Below are 14,900 nucleotides of genomic sequence, written 5' to 3'. Positions count from 1 at the left end.
AAGACTATTGAAAATGATCTTGTACGCTGATGATATTACGCTTTTTCTGAAAGGCACTGATGATGTGCAAAATGCTCTGACATTGGTGTCATATTTCTCCAAGTTCTCAGGACTGGCTGTGAACAGACTGAAATCGGAGGCCATGTGGTTGGGTTCACAGAAGTACTCTGAGGAGCAGCCATGTGGCTTCAGATGGAAATCAAAAGTCAAAATTCTTGGTATATATTTTAGTAATAATTTAGAAGCCTCGGAAATCGAAGAAAACTGGACGGAAAAAATTAATCATATTCAGAGCACAATGATTAAGTGGTCTAAGAGAAACTGCAGTATAATGGGAAAGATTTGCCTTGTAAAATCACTTTTGATCCCTCAATTAACACATGCTTTGCAAGCTTTGATTATACCCGAAAAGATCATATGTAAACTGAACTCAATGTTTTTCAGATTCATTTGGAAAAAAAGATTTTCAAACACAAAAGCCTATGAAAAGGTAAAACGAAAAGTTATGTGCCAGGAAACAAGTAAAGGTGGCCTAAATATGATTGACTTGGGTGACTTTCAAAAATCCTTTGTACTTGGATGGTTTTCGAAATTACTGCAACCAAACGAAGAAGCTTGGAAAAGTATTCCACTCAGTATGTTCTCCAAACTCGGAAAAAATCTATGCTGCTTTCAAGCAAACGTCAAACCAGCCTTATTTAAAGGGTTGGGGTTGATTACAAACAAGTTCTGGAAAAGCGTTTTAGAATGTTGGCTTGACAACCATGAAAAGATATTACCTTGCGTGAAAAAAATGACCCAGCTGGAGAATTTATGCCTATGGAATAACTCTCTAATTGCTTATCGTGGCAAGACAATGTTTCTACGTGATTGGGTTACATCTGATATATGCTATGTGAAGGATTTATACGAGAATAATATGTTTTTACCATTTCACAGGATTTGTGAAAGAGTTGGGCATAAACCAACAAGACTATTTGAATATGGGGCAATTCGCACAGCAATAGCATCCCTTTTTTTGAAGATGAATGATAATGGAATACAAGCTATGAAGGTAATGGATTATCAAAAAATAAGTACATTTAAACCCAGGCAGTTTCGTAAATTAATGGTAGACGCTTATCAAACTGACACTATTGCAGTCAGTTTCTGGAAAAGAAAGATGGGAATTGAAATAAACAAGGACATTTGGCAGATAGCAAGCAACGCATCAAAAGAAGTAAGATTGAGACTGCTACACTGGAAAATAACTCATAACATTTATCCAACGAACATTATATTGTATAAAATGGGCATTGCTGAGAGTATTAGTTGTACACATTGTACAGAAGAGACAAATTATATCGAACATTTCTTTTATTATTGTATAAAAATAAGCAAAGTGTGGAATCTTGTTGAAGAAGCCTTCTTCACCGCTTGTTCAAAAAGAATTCATGTTGATGTGCGGGATGCCCTATTTGGCCTAGTTAAAAGGAATTCTATTTCATCCGCTGAAGCAAACTATGTCAATTTGCTGATCTTGATTGCAAAAATGTGCATAGGTATTTATAGATACGGTACCCCTTTAGAGATCGGATGTATTTTTGAAAAAGAGTTAAGTTTAAGAAAAATAATTGACTTGTGACTCGCATATATGTTGCTATCTGTGAAATTGAAATAAAGAAACGTTAGGTAACAAAAGGAGAAATGATGACGGAAGAAAATATAGGACAAAATGTATAAAAAAACAAAAAATAGGTGGAGAGAGAGAAGATAGAACGAGAGGAGACAGTGAGAGAGAGAGAGAGAGAGAGAGAGAAAGAGAGAGAGAGAGAGAGAGAGAGATTGGCAGACTATGGGAGAGAGGGGGAGAGAGAGACCGACAGAGTATGGGGGAGAGGAGAGAGAGAGAGAGAGAGAGAGAGACGAAGCAAAAAAGAAGAACAAAGAAGAAGACAGAAAATTCCGAAGAACAAAATTCAGAAAAAAACAGACAAGTCGAAGAGAAAGAAAGTGGATGCAGAGAAAGACAGACTAGGGAGTGAGTCAGAGAGAGAGAGAGAGAGAGAGAGAGAGAGAGAGAGAGAGAGAATGAGAGAGAGAGAGAGAGATGTTGTGTGGACAAGTGTGAGAAAGAGAGAGAGAGAGAGGAGAGAGAGAAAGAGAGAGAGAGAGGAGAGAGAGAGAGGGTAAATGTAAATAAAATAAAAAATTAAAAACAATTGTCCATGATCTGTTTACTGTCCATTGAGTGTGAAGCTGAGAGAAAGAGTGAGACTGAAGGAAAACAATAATAACTTAATAAGAATTAAAATGATTATAAAAAAAACTAAAAAAAAAAACTTCCGATATAAAAAATAAAAAAAAATGCACGCACATGTGTGATTAACAATGTCTGATCTCCCAAAAAGAGAAAAGAAAAAGAAAAAAGAGAAAAAAAAGAAGAAAAAACAAAGAAAAAAGAAGAAAAAAAAAAGAAAAAAACACTGTCACTGGTGACATGCGTCCTTACCTGGCACGGTTTGGCTTCGCTATCAAACATCGGCTGTTTCACGTGTTTTGCGAGCAAGTCTACTCTTTTGCCTGGCTCTGCAGTAAGTCCACATTGGCGATGAAGGTATCCAAGAACTTAACATGTGTGTATTTTTCCGTAATCCAGTCATATTCCTTCAAAATGCAGTCAATCGGCGGTGACAGACGTGTCAGCAATTCGCGACTTCACCAACTCGGTCCCGTTTTCCTCACACCCATACCAGTTTAGGTTCATACATGTATGCAAACAGTTTATCACGTAGATACATTTCAAATAGGGAGCAAATGGTTAAATCTAAACCTACATATTTGTTCCCTAAAATTTGCTTCTCTGTCAATAAGCCTAATTGTGTAATAACACGTTCGAGAAAAACAACGTGGAATCGATTCTGAATCGAGTAAGCCAAATGGGTGCTAAACCCGTTTCGCCCGTTCTGCCGACCTGAAACGCAAAACAAAAGAATTGTGCGCTTCAACTAAATTAATTTCTATACGACTTCATTACTTTCTTGCAACTTATGAACCTTTATTTAAAGCTTTTAAATCAAAATGGTCTGAAAGTAGTGTTACCGCGTACTTATCGATGCACTCATTCGTTTTATTTTTTCAGCGACGGTCACTTAGTTTAAGGTTGCAAAAGGGCTAAGTCTCGCTGCCAACACTATTTTACACTCCACAGATCGCAACAGTGCCGCTAGTAGTCTACACTTTGTGTTTGATGGTAGAATGGGATATACAGATTACAACACTCGTGTTTTTTTATATGGCTTGTATTTCAGTCAAGACCCAGCGGGAATATCAATCGAGAGCCACTCGCCAGAGGCTCGTGTCTCCCAATGATATTCATCCGCTGGGTCTTGACTGAAATACAAGCCATATAAAAAACCACTCGTGTTGTAACCTATACATATATATACACCAGGGTAGATCAGTTAGTTTGTAAGGGGGGTGTTTTTAGATTTCAAGAGTGTAAATCGAGGTTGCAGAGCGCCCGAGACTGATCAAGGGGCATACGCGCCCCCCCCCCCTCCCACCCCACCCCCTCTCCTCAACCCAAGGGGGAAAAAATCGCACGTGAAATCCATTACACATTTTGAGCACATGTTTCTCTAAGCTATATGTCCACAACTGCAGACAGACAAAAAACGTTGTTTTCGTATTCATTTTTTTTATAAGAGTTTTGTCAGTTTTGGGGGGGGGTACCGGGTGGACACATATTTCTTTATTTATTTGGTGTTTAACGTCGTTTTCAACCACGAAGGTTATATCGCGACGGGGAAAGGGGGGGGGGAATGGGATAGAGCCACTTGTTAATTGTTTCTTGTTCACAAGAGCACTAATAAAAAAATTGCTCCAGGGGCTTGCAACGTAGTGGGAGAATGCAAGTTTCCAATACAAAGGACTTAACATTTCTTACATACTGCTTGACTAAAATCTTTACAAACATTGACTATATTATTCTATACAAGAAACACTTAACAAGGGTAAAAGGAGAAACAGAATCCGTTAGTCGCCTCTTACGATGTGCTGGGGAGCATCGGGTAAATTCTTCCCCTTAACCCGTGGGGGTGGTGGACACATATGACCTTACAGAAAACACTGTAATTCGTAACGTCATCCTAACTGACATTTTTATCTTTAGAAAAGATAAATAAAACATTACTTTGTGTAGATAAAAGAATGGAGAGTATCACTTTATTATAGTACGGTACTTATCAATGTGCATGCCGAAAATTATCCAGGATTGGCGAGAGCGTACACATACAATTATCACTCAAAAACGTTGTAACACAAAATTGGCTCGACAGATCATAAACAAATTTGAACACAGCTAACTTCACTATATACCGTTGCAATACCTAAAAAAACCCGAGGTGTTTCCTTTTTGCTTACTCCACAATTATCCCCGCACCACCCCCACCCCCATATCTTGACTGACAAAAATTGATGAAAACATTCATTTGGGAGCCCAGTAGGTCAGGTGGTAGGGAGAAGTGTGCAGAGTTTCATAAAAATCGGTATAGTAGTTTTCTCTGAATCACAATACAAACACATACACCCAAACACTTGGTGCCTTTAGTGCACCGATACCCCTGCCAACCCCCCCCCCCCTTCCCTCCCCCGATCCAATACCACCCCCCCCCCTCCACCACCCGCCCACTCCACTAATCACAAAAACACACACACACACACACACACACACACACACACACACACACACACACACACACACACACCAGGGTGGATCAAACAGTTTGTAAGATGAGTGTCAGTATTTATAAATCAAGAGTGTAAATCGAAAACACGAAGAAAACCAGACTGTTTTAATTTAGTGGTAAAAACGTTATAACACAAAATGTCATCTCAAATTATAACCACATTTGAATACAGATAAGTTCACTGTTCACAATACCTTTAAAAAGAAAACAAATTGCGTTTCCTTTTTTCTTACTCAAAAATGTTTCCCGCCCCACCCCATATCTTGGCTGAAAAAAAGTGAAGAAATAAATCATTTGTGAGCCCAGCAGGTCAGTTCGTAGAGCATGCGCACTGACCCAAGTGTTTGAATCCGGGTGAAGGGGTGGGGGTCACAAAACTTGTTTGCAAGGTTTCATGAACATCTGTCCTGATTTACAGCTCAAAGCGATTTACAATTCCACTAACCTCAGACACACACACACACACACACACACACACACACACACACACACACACACACACACACACACACACACACACACACACACACACAAGCAAACCAACGCCTCATACTCATAGCGATAAGAATAAGTACACAGTCAATAACTATATTTCTGACTATTTACAATTGGAATACATGCATACATACTCTCTCTCTCTCTCTCTCTCTCTCTCTCTCTCTCTCTCTCTCTCTCTCTCTCTCTCTCTCTCTCTCTCTCAAAAATATCATTTTGAAGCGCATTACATAAAGGCAGTATCTGATATCTAAAGTGTTTCGCTATGTTTTCGTCCTGATCTTTGGGATCCGGAGGATTTTTTTTCTGGTGATGATCTAAGGTAACGGAATTGTTCAGGCATTTTGAGGGAATTTGACAGGTATCGGTGTGTGTGTGTGTGTTGAGGGGGGGGGATTTGGTGTGGGGTAAATTATCAAAACGCTTGCACCCTAACACAGCTGACTTGTAATCTAGCCTGAACTACGAAAGCAAGCAGCCACACGCATACTCACAGAGGCACGCATGTTTGTGTGACGGTTTGCACGAATAAACATTGAAAATTAGTTTTGAGTTTTGATAAAAACAAACGACATTTCCTTTTAGCACACAGGTGCTCAGCAAATGTGTATTGAAAGCAAAGCAGCTGCAAAGACCCATCTTTTCAAAATCTATTTAGATCCCTGATCCGCTTTTTCAATACCCTGTACTATCGCTTTTCGCTTGTGTTTGTGGGTGTGATCGACTGCGCTGTGTGTGCGTGTGTGTGTGTGTGTGTGTGTGTGTGTGTGTATGTGCTATGATATAGTGATTTAACGTATTATTTTTCTTAGCTTTAACTTGTGTGAGTGTATGTTTTTCTTTGGATGTTGTTGTTTGTATAATTAATGCATTATCCATGGCATTTATGTATGAACTAGGATATTCTTTATTGTAAACATGTATTGCTTTTTCTAAGCTGTTCAGTTTGATGTTAAGCGCGGAGAGCGTGGATTTTCGCGCAAAATCAGCTTGTCACTATTATTATTATTAAACTCGTAAAATCCCAAAATGTCATAACGTTTGGCAATATAATTATTTAACAACAACAAAAAGACTACCGGATTCCTTACTAAGGGGTCCGGAGGCATGCCCCCCCCCCCCCCCCTCCCGGAAAAAAATTCTCCAAAGAACCCAGATGGTGCAATCTGGTGTCATCTGAGCTCCAAGTTTGCCATTCAATTCTGTTTTTAGAATCAGAGTTTTTAGTACAAAAATGTATACATGTATTATATGGTTTAAAATTGTTAAAAAATTGATCTGTTGAGACAAACAGGAAAATGTAACTTGTAACACAATCTGTGCAATCTGGTTTACTTTCAAACATAAAAGTTCAAGTAACTGAGGCGGGCGGTAGCAGTGCGTGAACAAAGTACGGCGAGTTTTCGCGGGGTTTTACGCAAAGGCCAAAGTAACCGGTGCTTTTTTTGTGTGCCTCCCCCCTTTATTTTTTCGGCGGACACTTTTGCATTTTCGGCGGAACAAAAAAAATTCGGCGGAATTCGGCGGACAATTCCCATGCCTGCGATTTCCCACTGGAGACGGAGTTTCATGAAGATCTGTCCAGTAGGTGTCTCTGAATCGCACTACACTCACACAAACACACAGACAAGCACACAGACACACGCACATACACACACACCCGGGTGAATCAGTTACTTTGTAAAAGGGGTGTACTTTGAATTCAAAAGTCTAAATCGAGGACGCGAAGCGACTTAGGCTATAAATCATAAGAATGCGCCCCCCCCCCTCCCCCCGAAAAAATAATCTGTCGTGAGATGCATTACACATTTTGTGCACAGGTTCCTGTTAGCAATGTGTACAAAGGTTGGGGGTTCCTGTACCGGTCCTCCCCCCCCCCTTCTCAATTTGCCCCCTGTCCGCAAACAGGCATCCTCTGTACCTCATAGGGGGCCTCGGGCTCGCATGGACCCATACCTCATAGATCAATTGGATGCTGTTAAAAGGATGTTTGGGGAATTTATGTCACTATTTTCTCAAAACTTCGCTTTCTCGCACTCAAGACGACATCCACAGACACAAAGACACACGGGTACACACACGCCCGCCCGCCTGCACGCACTCACACAACAAACAACACACACACACACACACACATACACACACACACACACACACACACACACACACACACACATGAGGAAGGGATAATCACACATAGTGCGCCAGTGAGGTTAGATTGGTGAGGTGGGGTCTGAGGCTGGTAAGGGATTTGGGGGTAGGACGGACGAGAGAGCACGGATTCGGCGGTTCGCCGTGTTGAGTCAACTTCATATAGATCTGTCAATCAATCAATCAATCAAAATGAAGCTTATATAGCGCGTATTCCGTGGGTACAGTTCTAAGCGCTTGTCAAAGAGTTGTCAACATAGGACTAACAAAGAAACTAACATCTTCAGACGGACACGAACCCTATCACACATGTACACTAGCAAACCCTGGTAAACATAGAACAAACAACTGTTTAACAACGATGTACACATCAATAGCTAGGTCCAAACAAAATAATATTAAGCACAAAGAAAACACCTCTCACAGAGCAAGAATGTCTTTTGGGGCACAACACATCACGTCGAGCATGAAAGTCGCAGCCAGCTACGGGAAGAACTGAGTCTTCAACCTACTCTTGAACGCGTCAAGAGAGGGGCTCTGGCGAAGCTCAAGCGGCAGGGAGTTCCAGACGGACGGGCCTGCGGAGGGAAATGCACGCTGACCAGCAGATGCGAGTTTCGAGCGAGGGATGTGGAGGCGGAGAGGGTCAGCAGCAGAACGAAAAGGACGGTCGGAGGGCTGCGTGTACAGGTCCAGGGAAGATTGCAGGTACTCGGGAGCAGAGTCGTTGAGACACTTGTAGACCATAGTGGACAGTTTGTAGGAGATTCGGGTGTTGACAGGGAGCCAGTGCAAGGAGCGAAGTAGGGGGGTGATGTGGTCTCGCTTCGTCTTCCTCAACGTCAGCCTGGCAGCGGCGTTCTGGACTCGTTGTAGGCCATGAATGGATGAGGCGGGGAGGCCGGCCAGAAGGAAGTTGCAGTAGTCCAGACGACTGAAGATGAGGGAGACAACCAGCTTGACACAGGCGTCGTGGGTGAGGTAGCGACGGATGGAGGCGATGCGTCGTAGGTGGAAAAAGCAGGTCTTGATGATGAAGGAGATGTGTGTCTGCATGGAGAGAGTGGAGTCGAGAAAGACGCCAAGGCTCTTGACAGCAGGGGAGAATGGAACAGTCGCGTCATCCAGCTGGAGGTCGGTCACAGTGAGGGAAGCAATCTTCTGTCGTGTTCCAACGAGAAGGGCCTCCGTCTTCTCACTGTTCAGCTTCAACTTGTTCTCAGTCATCCAGTTCTTGATGTCAGTGAAACAACTGGAGATGGATCCAAGGAGATCGTCAACGTCCTCCGGCTTGGCGCTGTTCTGGAGCTGCGTGTCATCGGCAAAGGAGTTGTAGTTCAGGCCGTGGCGTTCGATGACCAGGGAGAGGGGTTGGGTGTACAGGGTGAAAAGGACAGGGCCGAGGACAGATCCTTGTGGGACGCCGAAGCGGACAGGGACAGGCTGAGAAGAGAACGAATCAGTGGTGACAGTCTGAGAGCGGTTCTGGAGGTAGTTCCGGAACCAAGAGAGGGCGGTGTCGTGAATGCCGAACGTGGAACTGAGGCGATCGACGAGTAGCTGGTGGTCGATCGTGTCAAAGGCCATGGAAAGGTCCAGCAGCACAAGGGCAGAGACGACACCGCTATCTGTTGCATTCAGGAGGTCCGTGGTGATTCGCAGGAGCGCCGTCTCGGTGCTGTGGTGAGGGCGGTACGCTGACTGATACACTGGCATCAGCGAGTTCCGAGACAGGTGGGCGCTCAACTGCTCCAGGATGATACGCTCCAGGAGCTTGGAGAGGAAGGGCAGGTTGGACACAGGACGGTAGTTCTTCAACTCGTTGACGTCAAGGCCGGGTTTCTTGATGAGTGGGCGGACAACGGCAGACTTGAAGCAGTCGGGAACGACGCCTGTGGCCAGGGAGATGTTCATGATATCTGTGATAGACGGCAGGAGCTTGTCCAGACACTTGGTGAAGAGGAAGCCTGGCAGGGGGTCTAGCTCGCAGGTCTTGATGGCCGTCTTGGAGATGAGTCGCTTGACGTGGTTTTGAGTGACAGGCTGAAAGCACGTGAGGGGGGAGCCGGAGAAGGAAGGGGAGGGTGGGGACGGGACGAAGGGCTGCTGATCGAGTGTTTTCTGAAGCTTGTCAATCTTGTCCTTGAAGAACTCCGAGAATAACTCCGGGATATCCTGTGGTGGGTGAGGAGTGGGTAAGGGGGAAGCGGGGGAGGAGCCCAGGAGAGAGGACATGATGGAGAACAGCTCCCTGGATGATGAGGCGTTGACGATGCGGTCGTGGAAGTGCTCGACCTTGGCAGCAGTGATGGCTTGCGTGACTCGAAGCACCGCATCCCTGAGAATCTGCTTATGAACCTCCAGGCCAGAGTGTCGCCATGCACGCTCCGCTCGCCGTCTCTCGATCTTGGCGGCTGTGATGTCCTCAGAGAACCAGGGAGCCGGCTGTCGCTCAGAGACTGCGCATAGGGATGGCGGGGCGTGTTTGTCGAGGAGCTGGCGCAGAGTCAAGCTGAAGAAATGGGCGGGGTCAGAGGACGGGTCTCGCCGGGCAAGCAGCAGGGCAGCTTCGTCTCCAAAAGCATCTGTCTCAATGTCTCGTAGCTTGCGACGTGTGACCATCTTCCGCTTCTGTGCTGGCTTGGTGATGTTGACGAGGAAGTTGATGGCAGTGTGGTCGGAGACAAGATGGGTGTTGGCGACGAGGCTGGAGACCAGATTGTCCGAGGGTCGAGTGACAATCCAATCCAGGATGTGGCCACGGGAGTGGGAGGGAAAAGGAACGACCTGGTCCACACTGTAGCTGTCCAACAGCGCACGGGCCCGCTTGGTGTCAACATTGGCAGGGCAGTCCCAGTGGATGTTAAAGTCACCGAGGACGATGGCGCTATGGGACGTCACGTTGTAGTGGTCGAGGGCTTGGGAGAACTCGTCGAAGAAAGTAGAGTCCTTCAGCTTGTTCTTGGTGTTAGGGGGAGGGCGATATATACACAGGAAGGTGAGGGTGGTGGTGGTGGCGACCGTCATCTCCACAGCTTCAAAGGTGGTGTGGGGGAAGGGGAGGCTGTCCGAGAAGGACGCTGCAGCATGTATGTGGTCCTTGTAGACGACGGCGATGCCTCCACCACGCCCAGACGGGCGGGGGAAGGAGACTGTCTTGTACCCTGCGGGGGTCAGCTGCTTGATCTTGGGGTCATCCCCAGGTCGCAGCCACGTCTCGGTGATGAACAGGGCGTCTAACTTGTTTTCTATAATGTAGTCTGCTATCAGATCTGCTTTGCCTTCTGGATTTACTGACTGTGAGTTGAGGAGGCAGAGGTGTAGGGTGTTTTTGGAATGAGTGAGTGGGTGGTGATGTGGGGTGGACGGGTGCTGGGGAGGGGTTGTGGGAGAAAGGGGAGGGGTGGGGATGTGAGGGAGAGGGGTGATGGGAGGATTGGGAGGGGTGGTGAGAGAATGGGGAGGGGTGGTGGGAGAATAGGGAGGGATAGAAGGAAGCAGGGAAAGGGTGGGGGGATGCTGGGGAGGGGTAGTGGTACATTGGGTGGGGGTGGTGGGCGTGAGAGAAGTGGAGGTGGGAGAAGGGTTGAGGGCAGCAAGTTGCTGTGCGGATCTGTGTAGGCGATCAACAGCCCCAGCTGATCTGGATCTGTTCAAGTCAAAAGTAATGTCAAGGATGCGAAGAAGTTTACCGAAAGGACTCATGTTGTAAGTTTTCAAAGCAGTTATACATTCAATCAAAGCTCCATCCACATTAAACCGAACGGGAATCGTCGAAGATCCACGCAACTTCACTGCAATGTCGAAAACGAACTCATAATGTCACCGCAGATCTATAGTTGGTTTTGATTTTGTGTCGCAGCAAAGAAACGAAGCAAATCTCCGGCTTTTATTTCACACTAAAAAAAACGTTCATTTAGCGGGTTATTAAAATATATTTCTTTGAGGTTGCAAAGATTGTGACAAACGTGCGTTCGATTAGGCCTAAATCTGACAATCTCAACCTCGAAGAACTTCAGGTCTACGCTAATTACATGACAGAATTTAGAGATGCATGTCTGTTGTGTATATCAGAAACTTGGTTTTGTGATAAGGTCAGTGACGATAGTGTGTCCATCGATGGTTTTGGTGTACCGTTTAGAACTGACAGGGATGCCGTGATCAGTGGCAAACAGAGGGGTGGGGGTGTTTGTCTCTACGTCAATGAACGTTGGTGCAGTAGCAGCAATGTGACAGTGAGAAAACAACTGAACACACCCGAACTTGACTTGCTATCTGTGTCACTGCGCCCTAGATACCTGCCACGTGAGTTTGGACAGATATTCGTCACGGTTATTTATACACCGCCGCAGTCCGACCCTGCACGTGCCGCTTCACAGATCGCTGACGTAGTGCGCGAACTCCAGATGATCTCCCCTGATGCACCGAACTTTATTGCCGGCGACTTCAACAGTTGTGACCTTTGCACTTGTTTGCCCTCATTTCACCAATATGTCACAGTCCCTACACGCAAAGAAAAAACTATTGATCTGTTGTATGGAAATGTACCTGATGCTTTCAAATCATTTGCACTGCCCCCCATTGGTAAATCTGATCATGATTCTGTCCATCTTGTCCCATCATACACACCCAAAATCAAATCTGGAAATGTTGTGAAGAAAACCGTGAAAGTGTGGTCTGAGGATAGCATTGAACAGCTGCGTGGATGTTATGAATGTACTGACTGGGATATGTTTTTAGAGTCTAGTGACAGTGTGAATGAAGCAGCGGATGTGATTACTGACTACATTACTTTCTGTGAAGATACAGTTATCCCAACCAAAACTGTCAACATTTTCCCCAACAACAAGCCCTGGATAACGAAGTCGTTGAAGGCCACGCTCAATGAGAAGAAAATCGCCTTTCAATCTGGTGATAAAGACGAGCGTAGGCGTGTGCAGGCAAAACTTAGGAAAGAAATTTCAGAAGCAAAAAAAGCGTACAAAGAAAAGGTCGAAGAGCAGTTTCAGCACGGGAATATCGCTGATGCGTGGAAAGGGTTGAAAACTCTGTCAGGTCAAACAAAACAGAAACCCAGTTGTACTCTCCCTTTAGAAGACCAACAAAACATGGCACAGGACCTGAATACGTTTTACTGCCGATTCGAACGCGACGATGTGGGGAGTGTTTTAGATGACACCATTCTAAACTTAAAAGAGAGAATTTCTGACGACGACGACTTCGAGATCGAGGGTGATGTGGTGCAGTCTGTTTTTCAGAAACTTAAGGTGCGTAAGGCTGTTGGTCCTGATGGTCTTGGGGGCAGGACCTTGAAGTGGTGTGCAGCACAGTTGTCTGTAGTTTTCAGTCAGCTTTTCAATTGGTCACTCAGGGACTGTATTGTTCCTGATGTGTGGAAAAAGTCAACCATCTGTCCCGTTCCTAAAAACAGTAGACACAAACAGCTCAATGACTATCGTCCAGTTGCCCTCACTTCGGTAGTAATGAAATGTTTTGAACGCATCCTTCTGCCTCGTCTTCTCAACTGCACACAACCTTTCATAGACCCTTTTCAGTTTGCCTACAAGAAAAACAGAGGTACAGATGACGCCACACTCACACTTCTGCAGCAAGCATATAGTCACTTAGAAAAACCTGGTTCCTTCGTCCGTATTCTATTTATAGACTTTTCATCTGCTTTCAACACAATACAACCTCACCTGCTTGTTCAAAAACTGCTTTCTTACAACGTCACTCCCAGACTCGTCCTTTGGATCACACAGTTTCTAGTGAACAGAACCCAGTCCGTCCGTTTCCATAGCGCACTTTCATCCATAGTTAGTACTTCTACTGGAGCCCCTCAGGGCACAGTATTGTCTCCAGTTCTGTTCACATTATACACTAACGATTGTCAAGGCACTGTTACGACCCCTCTTGTGAAATATTCTGACGATTCTGCCCTTGAAGACCTGTCTGACTCTGATTCTGTTTATTTTTCTGAAGTTCAAAATTTCAGCTCCTGGTGTAAAGATAACTATTTAGCCCTAAATGTAACAAAAACAAAAGAGCTAGTTATTGACTTTCGCAAAAACCCAGCTACAGTTTCAGATTTGTACATAGATGGTGTGAAAGTTGAGCGAGTGACTGAATACAAATATCTCGGAACAGTCATTGACAACAAACTAAATTTCTCCTCAAACACTAAAGCTATCCACAAGAAGTGTCAGTCAAGAATCTACTGCTTACAAAAGCTCAGAAGTCTGAACATCAACAGCCGCATCCTCCAAACATTCTATACTTCATTCATTGAATCCATTCTCACTTTCTCTTTCATCTGCTGGTATGGAGGTCTGTGTGTGAAGAGTAAGAATGTGCTTGGGCGGGTGGTGAACACATGTGGTAAGATTGTGGGGGTGAGACAGGAAGGATTGACTGTGCTGTATGAACGACGTGTGGTGCGAAAGGCCCGTTGCATCATCCAGGATAGTAGTCATGTGCTCGCTCACCACTTTGAGGTCCTGCCCTCAGGACGTCGCCTCCGCACTCCCAGATTCCGCACGCTCAGAACTAAGAACAGTTTTATTCCAAAGTCAATTGGCTTTTTAAATACCTAAGTTAATTAAAACTAGTATGTGTGCCGGTGAACATATGCACTGATTTCTGTGATGAATATTTTTTTATGTGCACCCTTATGCTGAGTGTGATAACCCTCGAATGACTAGTCCTGTGATAAATATTGTTCAATGACATATCTAGTCCTGTGATAATGATAGTTTTTAGCGTTAAACTTTTAACCTATTTGGAATCATGTTACTATTCCTGTTAGTGTACATATGCGTGCGCGAGTGTAGTATGCTTCGTATGGTATTTTTATCTGTTGTCTTATTATTTGTTTTGTCTTTTAATGTGCACCACACTGAAATTTCTCTGTATGAGATAATAAAGTATTCGTATTCGTATTCGTATTCGTAATGGCATCGCTGAGATGTACTCCTTCGAACACACGTCACAGGTGTAGAAATTGACTGCATTTGGGCGCTTTTTACGGCCAAAACAGAGTGAGCTTTTTGACGGGTTTATGGAAAAATCACTTCGGAGGCAGGTCTAAAATCATGTGTACAGTGCCAAATCATACATCATTCAAAAGAGCAAAGTATGTTCTTTATTCTAACATATGGGCTGGGGTAAGTCATAGATATAAATACACAGTATCTGTCTATCATATCTGTAGGCAAGTGCATTCCATTCCTTCGATAGTCTCGTCATCTACACTTGCGTGAAAAATGCAATTTTGAATCTGTTTTGCATAAAAGACCTGCGAGATTTGTAGAAGTCAAAACAACAACTTACAGTCCAGCCTCTCAACTTTCGTTCCATGCAATGTGTTTGTCTGTACGTATAGACTAAAATGATTTGTCATCACAACATTCACAGACTTCAAATACGCCTTTGGAAAACGCGTCCACGTGCGTTTTAGATATTATTTACTTGGGTGACTAAAACTGTCGTACCTACCAAAGGCCGCTTCGCGTAACAAAATGACTA

The 14,900-nt window shown here is 44.5% G+C and overlaps 1 protein-coding gene across 2 annotated transcripts in view; it reads right to left on the bottom strand.

Annotated features, from left to right (window-relative positions):
- LOC138973754 (uncharacterized) overlaps positions 1-14,900 on the bottom strand; it is a 279,057-nt gene that overhangs the window by 156,128 nt on the left and 108,029 nt on the right. The window lies entirely within an intron of this gene.

The sequence above is a fragment of the Littorina saxatilis genome, linkage group LG8 (genome assembly GCF_037325665.1).
Source record: "Littorina saxatilis isolate snail1 linkage group LG8, US_GU_Lsax_2.0, whole genome shotgun sequence".
Taxonomy (NCBI): Eukaryota; Metazoa; Mollusca; class Gastropoda; order Littorinimorpha; family Littorinidae; genus Littorina; species Littorina saxatilis.
The sequence above is the reverse complement of the archived record's forward strand: the minus strand, read 5'-3'. Positions and strand labels throughout refer to the sequence as shown.